The 14,912-nt window shown below is 52.0% G+C and overlaps 1 protein-coding gene across 6 annotated transcripts in view; it reads right to left on the bottom strand.

Moving 5' to 3' along the window:
• The window catches only part of PIKFYVE (phosphoinositide kinase, FYVE-type zinc finger containing), a 2,266,845-nt gene that overhangs the window by 1,409,102 nt on the left and 842,831 nt on the right, over positions 1 to 14,912 (bottom strand). The window lies entirely within an intron of this gene.

Genomic DNA, 14,912 nt, shown 5'->3' with positions numbered 1-14,912 from the left:
TTGAACTAATAGCATTTACGTTTTTAAACGCCGAGTTCCCTTAGCAGTATACCAAACTTCTCTATTATTTTTCTGTATCGAGCGGTTTCTCTATCTATCTCATTTTAAACATGCGCGTATACAAAGAACAAAACCTCTGTTGATAATATGACTGGAAACACTGCTGAAGCTGAGGGCGAGAGAGATATTGACATCTGCCGCTTTCCCTTAAGGAAGCAAACTTCTGCTGTAGATTAGTCAATGATTTAGCCATATCAGTATCTGAGATTATCGACTGCAGTGCTTCATCCACATGTTTGCCAAAGAGAATTTAGCAGCTGAGCGGCATATCTAATATTTTGGCCTGAACCTCTGGGTGGAACGTTGTAGCTTTCAGCCACACCTCCCATCTCAACACCCCCCGCTCCTGACATCTGCCTGAAAGCGGCTGATGAAATATCCAGTGCCACATCAATCATCTCAGAAGAGGTTCTTTCTCATTCTGATAGCACCTCCTTTGCTTCTTTCTTATTATCCTCAGGAAGAAACTCCAGCAAGGGAGGGATGTCGGACCACATCTGCCTGTCATACATCCTGAGGATAGCCATGGCTTTGGAGGCCCTGTTAGCAGTGGCTGCCAAAGCGGTGAACCTTTTGCCAATGTTGTCCAATCAACTCCCTTCCTTGTCAGGGGAACCGGCACATGGATAAGAAGGATTATTAGATCTCCTCTGAGCATCTTGTATAATGACCGAATTAGGCCGAGGGTGACAAATCAGGTAAGCAGGAGATTCCGCTGGCGCTCTGTACTTCTTGTCCAATTTCAGCACCATCGTAGGTATAGAAGTAGGAGTCTTCATCAGCTTCAGGCCCTCTTGCCATAAGAAGTCTACAATAGGAATGGATTGAGAGGAGATCTGCATTGCAGGCTCAAAATCATATAAAAAGCACTCTGTCTGCTTGGCATGCATAGGGAGGTCAAATCACCAAGAAGCGCGTTCCAGAAGATTGTGGAACCTGCCTATTTCTGCAGACGGGGAGTCGGCTAGAAACGGGAGTAGGAGAAGGTGGAGTAGGAGACACGTAGTCGTCCCACTCATCAAGGACATCCAAGTCCAACTGCAAATCCCCTTCAAAGTTGTTGGTCATCATCATCTTGACTTCGCACAGGAATTTCTACAGGTGGCGGAATGGTCTTGCTTTTTAGCAATAGGGGCACAGCCAGTGAAAGAGGAATGGAAGCCTCCTGAACAGGCTGAGGAGCAGAGTTCGCTACAGGAAACCTTCTGTAATAATAATTCAGCATTAACCTAAGATCAGGGACCAATGACACTGGGATAATAATGGAAAGTTCATAAGCTTGTTCTTTCTGTTCCTTGTAAGGGTAGTGCTCCTGAAATGCACCCAAACGTTGAGTACTCGGACGCCCTATATCAGAGAAAGAATAATCCCCCTCCAAATAAGTCGACGAATCATCCATTGCCTCTTCTTCCTCCGGGTCCTGACACTTAACCCTGAGTTGTGTGACCGTCGGCCTAGTTGCAGTTGCTGACTAAACCGTTGACGGAGTGCCAGTTCCAATGGAGACGGAAGCTGTAGACAGATTACTTCGTGGACGGGACCGTCGACTAGCTGTTTCGTCAGTTGATGATTCCCTGAAAAGAGTATGAGGCGTTGACGGTGGAGCAGAAGCAGACCTCTGGTGGCTCTTTTCTCCTCAAGCCTCTCTTTGCAGTGAGACCTGGATTTTTCAGGGGCTTTGAGTGAAGAGGAATACCCTTCTTCTTTTCTTTTCCTGGAGGAGGTTTGACTCTTCTCCTTAGCCTCACAGTCAGAGCCTTATGCTGTTTTTTTCCATTGCAGCAAGAGAAGCAGCCTACCCTCATGGTCTTTGAGAGTTATTGTGGAGAAAGTATGACAGTACTTGCATTCTCTGGGCTTGTGATCAGGATACAAGTAATAAAGACACTCCATTTGTGGGTCCTCAGGATATAGTCTGTAATTTCTTAGATTGACATAATGAAGAAAAAATAGGGACTCACACTCCTGGACTGTACTTCAGAAGAAAATATGAAGTGAAGAGATGAACAGCTAGCTAGAAGTTCAAAAGGGCAACAGCAGAAACACTGACTAAGCAGAGCTGAGTGAGACTCCCTAACACACGACTTGCGGTAAGAAATCTGAGGCATGGTGGCCCTGCAAGGGAAGGAGACTATGGTGTATGCTCTGATTGGCTGGAGTTTGGATGTTTTAAAACAATGCTAATAGGTTGTTGTTAGACTTGGCCTTTTCTGCAGGTTTACCCGTAGACTTGTTGCTTTTGGGCCTCCTGGTTTTGACCCTTTTTTTGTTGGTTTTAGAACTTAGGTACTTTACTACTGCTATTCAGTGCTATTGTGCATATGCTCTCGGTCAATTGTGTTTAGGGATTGGTGATTCCATGATTGGCATATTTGATTTACTGTTAAGTCCCTAGTACAGTGCAATGTGTGTGCCCCAGGTATATAAACCAAATAAAGCTAGTGGGCCTGCAGCGCGGTTTGTGCCACCCACACGAACAGCCTGTAAATGTAATTCAAACCCGACACTGCACGGTTTGAGCGTAATTTGTAACTGCCAATTCGGCCTGGCAAGTGCACTCACTTTCCAGACCCTAATCTTCGCTTTCCTTACATAAAAGCCACTCCTAAGGGAGGCCTGTGAGAAGTTTGCCTGATATGCAGTGCTCACTATTCTAGTGATCACTATGTATCAGTCCAAACAACCCTTATTGATGATTGGTTGTAAGTCAACCTTATAGACCAGCTATCCTAGTAGCATGGATACGAGCAGTCTAAGGCTAAGACTCTAGAGGGCGTGTTAAGCCAGCTGTTTTACCATCACATTACCCCTTGAACACCAAGTGAAAGGACACCACACAAGTTGTTATGAAAATAAACAGATATTTATTTATAACAAGACTACCCTGAACTCTTTATGAGTCAGGGAGCTAAGCACACAACAAAACTCTTACGAAAATACTTTAAGTCGCACAATTTACACAAATGCCCTAGGGGCACGAAAAACCATATACTCAGTAAGTGGAATGCAAACTTGCTATCAGGTAAGTAATACTTTTCTAGACTCAGGAATCGCTAGGCCTACAATTCTAAACACTGGGATTAGATGCAGGAGGCCTGTGGACGTCGTGTGCAGAGTGGGAACTCTCACGCGTAAGGCGGGAAAAAGTCTATGGAGGCTAGCAGTTGCAAAGTTACTGTTCTCGGGCGAACCCGACTAGGTGGGTCGAAAACAAGAGTGGATCCGAACACTTAGGGTGTTGGACTATGCTGGAGCACCGGGGTACTCAGGTTACCTAGCCCAGGGGCTGCGGCTGCATAGGGTTCAAGTTGCGTCGGAAACCCTCGTTTGAAGATCCAGGAGCCTGAAGAAAGAAGTTGCTGGCAGGCGACCAGTGAAGAAGTTCGTGGTGATCCAAGCCTGGATCAGGGAAGAAGAAACCTGTAAGCAGAGGGGACCAAGTTCTGAATCACTAGCCAGTGATTTGAGTGGGCACCAGGATGGCACCGGACGAAGTCACCTCAGCCAGGTGAGTGGCGCTGCTGGGCTCTGCAGTCTCTCGGACCAGGAGGCGTTGTCGGCGACCAGGATGGAGGTGCGAGCTGTCCCACGAAGGTTCTTGCTGTCGACGTCGCTGGACCCAGGATTGGGCAACAAGTCTTGGCAAATGCAAGGCCCACGCGGTGGACCTAAAATGGCGTCTTGAGTGGACCAGGAGGGTCCAGGGTGCTCCTCTTTTGGAGGGGAGCAAGGGCTAGTCTGGAGCAACCAGACCAGCAGTGGTTGTCGTCGTGGAGCGTCGTGAGAGGGCCACTAGCCAACGGGCAAGCGACCTGGACAACGCGGTGAGCAGCAAAGAGCAGAAGGGCCCCACGCAGATCTCGTGGATGCAGGGGGGCTGAAATTCGGTGCTCAGGGTCAGGGCTTCTCTTACCCCAAAGCACTCAGTCGAGGGTCACTCGGTGGTCGTGCTGGACAAGCGTCGTGCAGTTCTGAAGATGGCCGGTCCCTCGAGGTCTCGTCGCACCCACGGATCACAGCTGGGCTGATGATGTAGGTTGAGGTCAGAGGTGCCAGGGAAGCCGGTTCTCGTCGTGCTGGAGCAGTGTTGATCCGGAGGAGAGACTGGCAACAAACCGCGATGCTTGGTTGGTGCCTGCTGCTGCAGGGTGACTACTCCTTATTCACAAGGGAGAATCTTGGGAAGAAGTCTTGAGTTCCTTTCGTGGAAAGTAGTTTCAGGATTCAAAGATGATCTAATTTGGAAGGGGGCCAGTTCCTACCTTTATCCTGCAAAAAGGGGCTGGCACGCGACTAAGTCCTGCCCTATGGGTGGGACTAGGAGGGGGTGGTTACACCCCTCTCCTTTGGCGGGCTTTCCCCAGATCAGGGGCTGGAGTGCCCCTGGAACTGGTTCCAGCCGGCCTATGCACAGTGAGCACCGGGGTGCCACTTGCAGTCACCTTCCTCTAAAGCCCTGCCTACCTAGGATACACAAAATCCTGTCTGGGACGGTGCTGGCACCGCCCCTGGCAGGAAACCCTTTGTCCTTGCCTCCTGGGCTGGGAGGACTCCCAGCAGCAGGAGGGCAGACTTGTGTCTCGGTGGCAGCATCCATTGTGTGGAGCTAAGGCTCTGTCTAACTTTAACCGGGGTTACAGGTTACATACATGTCGTGTCCCTCTAGAAGGGTGGAATGCTAACCCCGTCGCCAGAATTGGCGAGGGGTTAGTATTCCAATTCCTATGACACCTTACTCGACATGTTTTGATAAAGCGATACCAGAGTTGGCATATAACCGCGAGGATTATAATGCACTTAAGAGTATATGGTATGCGATATCATGGAAACGGCTAAGGGATGGATCCCGAAAGCCGCAGACAGGCTCAGCTCATGCCAGAGCACTATCTCACACGATTCCAAGCACTCAGCCTTCAGGATTGTCAAGGCCTGCCATAGGAGTGACTGATAGGAGATCTGTGTGCCCATTTTAGGGTTAGATATAGGAATACTATATCTAAAGCAAAGGGTGATTACACCACCTTGCCCCAGCTGTCGTGCAGCCAGTTGTGTCAGATTTGGATGGCCAGCCAGGGGTGGCATAATACATGCTGCAGCCCCTGGTAGGCCCTGGGTACACCTATGCCCTGGGCACCTAAGGTACACTGTACAGGGACTGATAAGGTGACTCAGTATCCAATTAGATATGTACCTAAGGTACATGGAATCCATTTTACAGAGAGAGCAGTAGGCCTGGGGTCCTGAATAGCAGGGCCCCAGGTCAACTAAGTCAGAAAACCAGCAAAACACCAAGCAAAAAAGTTGGGGGCAACCATAGTCAGGGATCTACCTTCCTACAAGGCCCAAGATACCCCTGTGGGCAGGGTGCTGTGTATGTTAAAGGTAAGATATGCACAGGTGTGTGTGACATGTCCTGGTAGTGAATTACAGTGTATTTCGTTTTTTACTATGGAAAGCCTATCTGTCCTATAGGATAGAACAGGAGTTTATTTATAACATCTTAAATATATAACTTCCATTGGGACAAGATGGAAAGGTGGAGTTAGTATGCCTGAACTCAGAATATGAAAATTGCATCTTTTAGTAAGGATGATTTTTATATTGTGTTTGAAAATACAATTTTTAGAAAGTATTTTCTTGCTTAGCCATCCTATGTGCCTCGGCTGGGTTTGTGGAATGACTATCTGGCTTTGGAGTGACAGGGACTGGGGATGTGCATTCTCTCTGACGGCCACTGGAGGGGAAGGGGGTTGATCTGTGTCCTGCATTTCCTGAATGAGTCAGGACTGGGCTAAATAGACCGGGGCTGCATTCAGAGTATTGGGAGGAGTTTACACTAGCACCTCAATAGGCCTGGTCTGCATTTAGAGTGGTGGGAGGAGATTTCCCTTGCACCTGTATTAGCCCTGTCTGTCTTGGACAATGCAGTCTCCACCTCCTGCTGGGTAGCTGCACCAGAAAGGACAAAACTGGCTGGGCAAAGAGCTTCTCTGCCACCTGAGACCAAAAGAATTTGTGCAATAAAAAGTGGGGCCCAGACCACTGAAGCACAAGATACTTACCTTCGGTAATGATATATCTGTAAGAAACAGTAGTTAGTGTTAGATTACTTACCTCAGAATATCCCCAGGCGTCAGACTGGATCCGGAAAGTTTTGCGTCGCAGTACCCCTGCGCGTCAGTAGGCATTGTCTGCGGCTCCGCGTCCGTCGTCGACGTTGTTGATGCCGGGATTACGTAGTCGGAGTACTTAGACGCCGCCCTCGCGCGCTGATGTCAGTTCTTATACACAGCTTTTCCATGCCAGGAACGCAGAGCCATGATAAAAACCGACACTGGTGCCATGAAACTAGGGTCCTGAAAGGGATGAACCTTTACCCTAGATATCAGTTCGCAGAAAGAGGAGGATGGGTGGGGCGGTAAGGAATCTAACACGAACTACTGTTTCTTACAGATATATTGTTACCGAAGGTAAGTAACTTGTGCATCTGAAAGAAACAGGTTAGTGTTAGATTCCTTACCCTAGAATAGATACCCCAGCAATACCAACCCCGGTGGTGGGTCTGAGAACCAATGATCACACCAGAAAATCCTGGAGAACAGAACTGACGAAAAAGCCATCTCTCCGGACTTGGCTGTCCAGGCAATAGTGTCTAGCGAATGTGTGCAGCGAGGCCCACGTAGCCGCCTGACAGATGTCCTGCAGGGGGACTCCCCGACCCAGGGCAGTAGTAGCCGCCGTGGCCCGAGTGGAATGGGCCTTCAGCCCAACAGGAGGCTGCTTTTTAGCCAAAGAGTAGCATACCTTGATGCACAACATGACCCACCGAGAGATGGTTCGTTTTTGCACCGCCCGTACCTTTTTAGAGCCCACGTAACCAACAAAGAGCTGGTCGTCCACCCGGAACTGGCGTGTGCGGTCCAGAACGAATGAGAGCGCACGTTTTGGGTCCAGACGGTGGAGCCTGTCTTCCTCTTTCGAGGGATGCGGAGGCAGAAAGAAGGTGGGCAAGGTGATGGACTGCCCGATGTGGAAGGCTGTGAGTACCTTGGGTAGGAAAGAGGGAGGCGTTCAAGACAACTTTGTGCGGATGGACAGAAAGGAAAGGAGGTTTGGAAGAAAGAGACTGGGACTCACTCACTCTTCTGGCAGAGGTGATGGCAACCAGGAAGGCTTAAGAGTGAGAAGACGAAGAGAGCAATTGTGAAGTGGTTCGAAAGGAGCGCACATCAAATAAGTAAGAACAAGGTTCAAGTCCCACTGAGGCATCACGAAAGGAACAGGAGAAAAAATGTGTGTGATGCCCTTCAAGAATCTATTTACAACAGGGGACTTGAAAAGAGAAGGCTGATCAGGTAGCCTTAAAAAGGCTGAAATGGCAGAGATGTAGCCCTTGATAGTGCCCAGAGCAGAGCCCTGCTGGGCAAGAGAAAGAACAAAGAGAAGAACCTCTGAAAGGGTGGCAGAAAGGGGATCCACAGCCTTTGCTGTGCACCATGCCACAAATTTGTTCCACCTGCAGGCGTATACCGATTTCATGGAGGGACGGACGCCTGGCTGCCAGAATCACATCTCAAACATCAGGAGGCAAGTCAAATGGCCTCAACTGTCGCCGCTCAGTCCCCACACATGGAGGTGGAGACTGGACAGGTTCGGGTGGAGGACCGTCCCCTGCTACTGAGACAGGAGGATCCACTGACATGCTGAGTAGCTCGGGATACCAGTATCTTCGTGCCCAGTCCGGAGCCACAAGGATGACTTGGGCCCGGTCACGCCTGATCTTCAGCACTCTGGGCAAAAGTGGAATAGGCAGAAAGGCGAACAATAGACCGCAGCTCCACTTGCAATGAAAAGCGTCTCCGAGCGTGTGCCGCTTTGGAAATTCCAACGCGCAGAACTGATGACATTGCGCGTTCTCTTCGGTGGCTAATAGATCTAACGAAGGCTCTCCCCACTGCTGAAAGAGGCCTTGCGCCACGTCCGAGCTCAGACGTCATTCGTGATCCATCATGCACCGGCGGCTGAGTTCGTCCGCCCTGGCGTTCAGGGAACCTGCCAGGTGTTGAACCACCAGGGAGACGCCCTGGTGTTCCAGTCATTGCCAGAGGCGCAGAGCCTCCTGACAAAGGGTCCACGACCCGAACCCGCCCTGTTTGCTGCAGTACCACATGGCGGTGGTGTTGTCCGTGAACACGTGCACTACACTTCCCCGGACAGAGGGAAGGAATGCCTTCAGTGTAGGTCGGATCGCCCGCAGCTCCAAAAGGTTGATATGGAGCCGGGACTCCGCCGGAGACCAGAAGCCTCTGATCTCCGCCTCTCCCATGTGGCCCCCCCAGCCCAGGAGGAACGCATCCGTCACTACTACATGCTCCGGTTGGGGTAGGTAGAGGGATCTGCCTTAGACCCAATCGCGGTCCGTGAGCCACTACTGCAACTGTCTCGCAGTGCCCTCCGAGATCAGGACGTGGTCAGACAGGTTGCCCTGATGCTGGGCCACTGAAACTTCAGGTTCCACTGCAGTGCCAGCATCCGCCACCTGGCGTGATGCACCAGAAGGATGCAGGAGGCCATCAGCCCCAGAAGCCGCAGCGTCAACCTGACCGAAACTCGGGATAAAGGCTGAAAGATCGGAATCAGAGCCTGAATATCCCGAACCCGCTGTTCGGGAGGATAAACCCGAAACTGCACCGAGTCCAGAACCGCTCCGATGAAGAGGAGCTTCTGAGAGGGGCACAGGTGTGACTTCGGCCCATTGATGGAGAACCCCAGCAGGTGCAAGAGGTCGCTGTAGCCTGGATGTGGCTGATGATTATCTGGTGCGAGCCTGCCTTCACCAACCAGTCGTCGAGATAGGGGAAGACTGACACCCCTAATCTGCGCAGATGGGCTGCGACCACCGCCATCACTTTCGTGAACACCCGAGGGGCGCTGGTAAGGCCGAAGGGGAGCACGGTAAACTGAAAGTGCTCGCGGCCTACCGTGAACCGCAGGTAACGCCGGTGGGCCGGCAGGACGGGGATGTGAAAATATGCGTCCTGCAAAACCAACGCTACCATCCAGACTTCTGGGTCTAGGGCAGCTAAGACCTGAGCCAAAGTCAGCATTTTGAACTTCTCCTTCCGGAGGAAGCCGTTGAAGTTCCGCAGGTCCTCTTTGCCCTTCTTGGGAACCAGAAAGTAGTGGGAGTAACAACCACACCCTACTTCTGGTCCAGGAAGGTGCTTGATGGCCCCCTTGGCCAAGAGGGCAGTAACTTCCTCTTACAGAAGTTGCAAGTGATCCCCCGACAGGCGGTGGTACTGTGGTGGCATGGCTGGAGGGGTCGCCTCGAAGGGGATGGAGTAGCCCGTTTGGACGATTTGCAGCACCCATCTGTCCGATGTGATGGAGCGCCAGTGGAGGAGGTGATGGTGAACCCTGCCACCCACTGGCGTCGAATAGGCCTGAAAGCTCGGACTAGGAAGGCTTCGAGGCGGATGCCGCGGGGTGGATGTAGACTGGCCTCGCCGCAGTCCCCTGGCACCGCCACAGCGGTTACCACATCCGCCGCCGCGCTGGATGTTAACCTGCGGCCCGTGGCTGGCAGGACGTGAGGGAGAGCCCCTTCCTTGGCCACGAAAGGAAGGAAAGGCAGAAGTCTGCTGGTGCTGGCCCGATAGGCCCAAGGACTTGGCAGTAAACCTGGAGTCCTTGAAACGCTCTAGCCCACTGTCTGCATTGTCGCCAAAGAGGCGACGTCCATCAAACGGCATGTCCATGAGGAAATTCTGAACATCAGCTGAAAAGTTGGCAGACCTCAGCCAGGCGTGCCCAGCGAGTCCGTGGTATCCTGCCTACATCGGATAGAATACCATGCTGCATCCTGCCCTTCCGCAAGAGCTTGAGCGAGTTTGACCCGAGCCTCCTCCGGGCAAGCTGGCAGCACGTCCGCGACCGTGTCCCACAGAGAGTGGGTATATCGTCCCAAAAGGCAAGCGGTGTTAACCGACTGCAACCCCAAACTAAGTGAGGAGAACAGCTTCTTACCGAACTGCTCATATCTTTTGGATTCCCGATCAGGTGGTGCAGTCGGGAATGCGGTCTGGGAGTTAGAGGCCTGGATAACCAGGCTCTCGGGGGTGGGGTGGGTGGACAGGAAGCTAGGGTCGCCCAGGGCCGATCTAGAGGGGGACCTATAGCGGGCCTGGACCAAGTGCCCAACAGAACGTCAGTAAGGGCCTCATTAAACGGCAGTAGAGGCTCCGAAGAGCTTGCCTGCGGTTTAAGGACCTCGGTGAGGAGGTTAGTCCTCACGGCTGCGACGGGAGCTCAAGACCCAAGGCCTTGGCTGCCCTCGTCAGCACCACGCTGTAAGCAGCCCCCTCCTCTGTAACCACGGTAGGAGGGGAGACAAAGCCAGTGTCGGGCGAAGTGTCCAAACCACTGGCCTCCTCTAGATCCACTGCCCAGTCCTGAAACGACTGGTACTCTTGTGCCAGAGGGTCCTCAGACCCCACCAAGCCTCCCATCTCCTGATAGTCAGGTTCAAAGGATGGGGTCGGATCATAATAGAATTGCTCTTCTCTCAGCGTCTAATTCGGCGTCGAGCAACGCCGGTCCGACGACGGATCCGGACCGAGGGAGGGACCGGGGACGACGTCTCCCTGGGACAGCGTCGGGGGCGACACCCTGGGGGTCGGTGCTGGCGGAGGGGTCGTAAGGTCGACTAGCGACGACCTGGAGGACCCTGCGGCGTCGGGACCGGAGTCCTCGACGGCGCCGTGGCCTAAGCACCCGGCCCGCTTGGGCTCCCAGTCGGGGCAGTGGGGCCCGAAGCCGCCACAGCGGAGGTGTCATGTTCGCGGTTTCCGCGAACTACATTTCCCGGCATGCTCCGGGAAAGAACTACTGTACCCATGATCCTCCGCGACGCGCTGCATTTTCGTGAGTAACTCGTTAAAAAGAATGGCAGCCGGGGATCAGTGTCGGGTTTTCCTGTCCTGATTCGTCTCTGAGGTGGATTTCTTTGTTCCTGGTGCGGTAAGGGTGCCTTGCACCACAGGGCTTCGCAGCCGACCGCTATTCACGAATTGTGGTTCCTGTTAGCTTATGGAGTAGGCGATAACGGTGTTATCGTGAGTCAGGAGCTGTGCTTGTGTAAACCTTTTGGATTTGTCTCGGTTGGCATTTTCTCGGCGAACAGTGGTGGTTCTTGTGGGTGCTATCAGACATTGGATAGCATATCTTACAGTACTTTTTTCTTGCCTTGTGAATTGGATTAAGTCTTTTACCCAACTAAGAAGTATTAGTTGGTGTAGTGAACTTCAGGAGTTCCAGTGGAGCTTTGTGTGTGGCATATAACTGTGTGGAGAAAAACTATTTGCTTTACTTTGATTAAGGTGTTAACTGTATATTGGCTCTTCTATTAACAGGGGTACTGGAGGTGTGGGCTACACTCTTCCCCTGTGAGGTTTAGTGGAGTCAATCATTAGGTATGTCATATGTCATGTATTGTTGGTTTGATATATGAACGCTGGATTTCCATTCCCATGTATATCTCATATGTTCTTGTATTTTGTACAATCTTTAGTTACACCGTACCAACCCCTACGTTGCCTCTACACATCTACAAGGCTTTATTCTTCTTTTTTCAGGTATAGCTCGTTATAGTATTGTTAAGAGCTTTGTGATGTTGAAAGCATAGAAACTAGTCTTATGCGTGTGTTCTGTTTGTGTATTTCAGATCTCCCTCCCTGCTGTCCCCTCCCTTTCCTTCCCGATCTTTTCTAATTTATCCCCTCACTTAATCCAGTCAACGCTCTGTGCCATTACGGTTATTCAAGCATTGGCTGGATTTAGAGGTGGGCTTACCTATCAACAAACCGATCCTGAGGACTGATTTGTAACAGGAGGAGAGAGCGACCTCATGGCCATGAGGAAGGCATCTATCTCCTCCGGCGTCGCGTTCAGCCCAGGGACCGGTGGGTATGGAGCTGGCAGCGGCGCCTGCGGCTCCGGCGGTGTCGCCCGAACCCCCGGCCGCATCGCACGAGCGTCGGAAGAGCGATGCCGTCTCTTTGACTTCCTGTGCCTCTTACCTAAGGACTTGGAGCCCGACGAATGGTGTCGACTCGCCGAGCGTCGATGACTGTGGCCCCGCGACCGGTCCTTCGACTTCCTCCTCGACCTGGACCGTGAACGGCGTGCGGCCGACAGCCAGAGCTCGAGGCGCTTATGGGACCTCTCCCGCCTAGCTTTCAACGTCAAGGCCCGGAAGTCTAGGCACGACTTGTCATCATGGACGGCCCCAAGGTAATACAGGCACCGGCGGTCGGAGTCGGTAACCGAAATCAGTCGGTTGCAATCGGCAAAGGGATTGAACCCAGGCATCCCTACCGGCACCAATAGTCTTTACGACTCGAAACAGGATCAAAAAGTTCGAAAAAGTTAGTCAAAAAGGGACTAAGGAGTACTGCTTTTTCCGGATCTGTGCTTGCTGGCGCGGAAAAAAGAAGAACTGACGTCAGCGCGCGAGGGCGGCGTCTAAGTACTCCGACGACATCATCCCGGCGCCAACGACGGACGCGGAGCCGTAGACGACGCCTACCGACGCGCAGGGGTACTGCTACGCAAAAATTTCCTGATCCAGTCTGACGCCTGGGGATATTCGAAGGTATGGAATCTAACACTGACCTGTTGTAGTGTAGTTCCTATATTCCCAATAGGCTCTGCGCATTGGAATAATATAAACAGCAGTGTAGACATAGGACTGAGGTCGACCAGGTCTCTACTGACTATATTAGACTTAATTAGTTTTGACAGCTAGCTCAGAGGTCATGAGAAACTTTCTCGAATGTTCAGGAAAGAGTTAACTCTCCGGATTTAGACAAGAAGAGATTAGCTTCTGACAACCGCATGAACATGACAACTTTGCTCCCTCAGAATAAAGAGTGTATCTCTAGAGTCGTATGAAAACAATAGACTGTTATTTCACTCAGTCAATCGTGCATACTTAGTTTCACCAGAGTGCAGAGAAATATAGAGACGGGCGTTTTCAATAAAAGGTGTTATTTATTGAGCAGTCTTCTTTCTCATGCAAGAGAAGTGAATTGCCACAATTGCAATACTTATCATGAAGTAAAGTGCGTACAGTAAAAGGAGTATTATGAAATAATACTGTAAAAGCATTGATATGGTTTCTTAGCCCTATGATACTTTAAAATGGATAAAATGTATACATGCATAAAAACATTGACTAACGTACTCAACTGGTGCTTCTAAATACGCCTACCCCGGTGTACCTGACCTAAGCCTAATACGTGGGAAGGAGTAAGTAAGTAGCAGTTTAAGTTAAGTTGGTTTTTGCCAAGGAATCTGAATCAAGAATTCTCTTAAGGGGGGAGGAGCCTAGCTCGAGGACGGAATGGCCGCCTTTTAGCTCGGCTCCGTCGGCCCTCCGGCTGACCTCGACTATCCTGCAATATATCCTGCACTGCTACGATACTTCAATACAGAATTTGAAATTTAAAGATCCACTCTTACTCACCGTCTGGTCCGGAGGTTCCTGTGTGCTGTGGGTCCGCAGCTGTGCCCTTGGTGAGATTGGGGCCTCCGGGCGCCCGAGACCGGGACCTCGCCTGCGGGACCCGACCGGCGGAGAAGAGATTGCCGGCTCCGGCCGCGAAAGTGAGCCACTGGTGGGAACCATTATGCGTGTGCCCCGGAGATCCTGAACCGGCCCCGACGACTGGGCCGTGCGGCTGGAGGGGGACGTGATGTGTTGGGGGCTGACCGTGTGAAGGGGTCCCTTCGCCTTTGTCCTGTCCGGCGGCCCTGGACCCCGCGACTGGCTCTCGCCTGTGGGGCCTGCCACTGTTCGGAGGGGCCCCCCCCCCCCCATCGGGCGCTCGCCCATCCTGTGCCGGTGAGGCCGTTGTTGGGAGCCTCCGGAGGTCTGTAAAGTCCTCCATTTGGGAACTGTTTGGGGGCCCACGGTGGAGTGTGGGGCGGCGAAACTCACAAGATGGCTACCGACAACGTGGGGGATGCTCCGCTCTGCATCGGCGCTCCTTACCGGCCGGATTGTGCGGAGGCCTGGGTGTGTCCTCGAGCACCCACGCCCGGAGATGTCCTGGACGCCTTGATGTCATTGTACGCTGTCTTGGCCCCCGGTGCCTCTGCCGACTCCATGCGGCTCGCCGCCATTTTGGGCCGCCGCTCTTCCATGCACCCCCATCGTCTTGATGCCGCCATTGCTTCGCCCCCTTCGGCTGCGCCAGGAGTTGCTGTTGTTATTCTTCGGCCGACTGATGGGCCGGTGACTTTTGACCCTCTGCCTCCTCACCGTCTGGATTTCGAGGACTTTCATACGCCGCGGAGATCTACTCCTTCCCGGGTATCTGGGACTTATGGTGGGCCGCTGTTTGATCCCGCTTCGTTGGATTCAAACTTTTGTCCTGGAGGGGTACCTTTGAATTGTCGAATTGCGCATCTGGACTCCGGCTCGCCTTTGCTTGCCCTGTCGCTGCTACTACAATTGACTTGCTTTATTGACTTTTTGTATTCCCTCCGTACGAAGGCTCTCCCTGATTTATGTTACTGCCGTGACTCTGGACAATATTACGATTATTTTGTGCTGGGTGGTCCACTCCTCATTCTCCTTTATTGGGTTGGTTTCGTGGTCAGGAGGGGTTGGGGGTGAGTTGTACGACATGATAGTTTGCTGGTTTACCTGCCCGTTGCACTGATGTGTGTATTCCCTGATACGGTGAATCGTTGCAATCTCCTCCTCCTCCCCCTCCCTGTGATTTTTGCTGTATGTGAAGCTGTAGTATTGACTTGATGCTTATTCATTCGTTGGTCGGGAGAGG

The sequence above is a fragment of the Lissotriton helveticus genome, chromosome 3_1, assembly GCF_964261635.1.
Source record: "Lissotriton helveticus chromosome 3_1, aLisHel1.1, whole genome shotgun sequence".
Taxonomy (NCBI): Eukaryota; Metazoa; Chordata; class Amphibia; order Caudata; family Salamandridae; genus Lissotriton; species Lissotriton helveticus.
The sequence above is the reverse complement of the archived record's forward strand: the minus strand, read 5'-3'. Positions and strand labels throughout refer to the sequence as shown.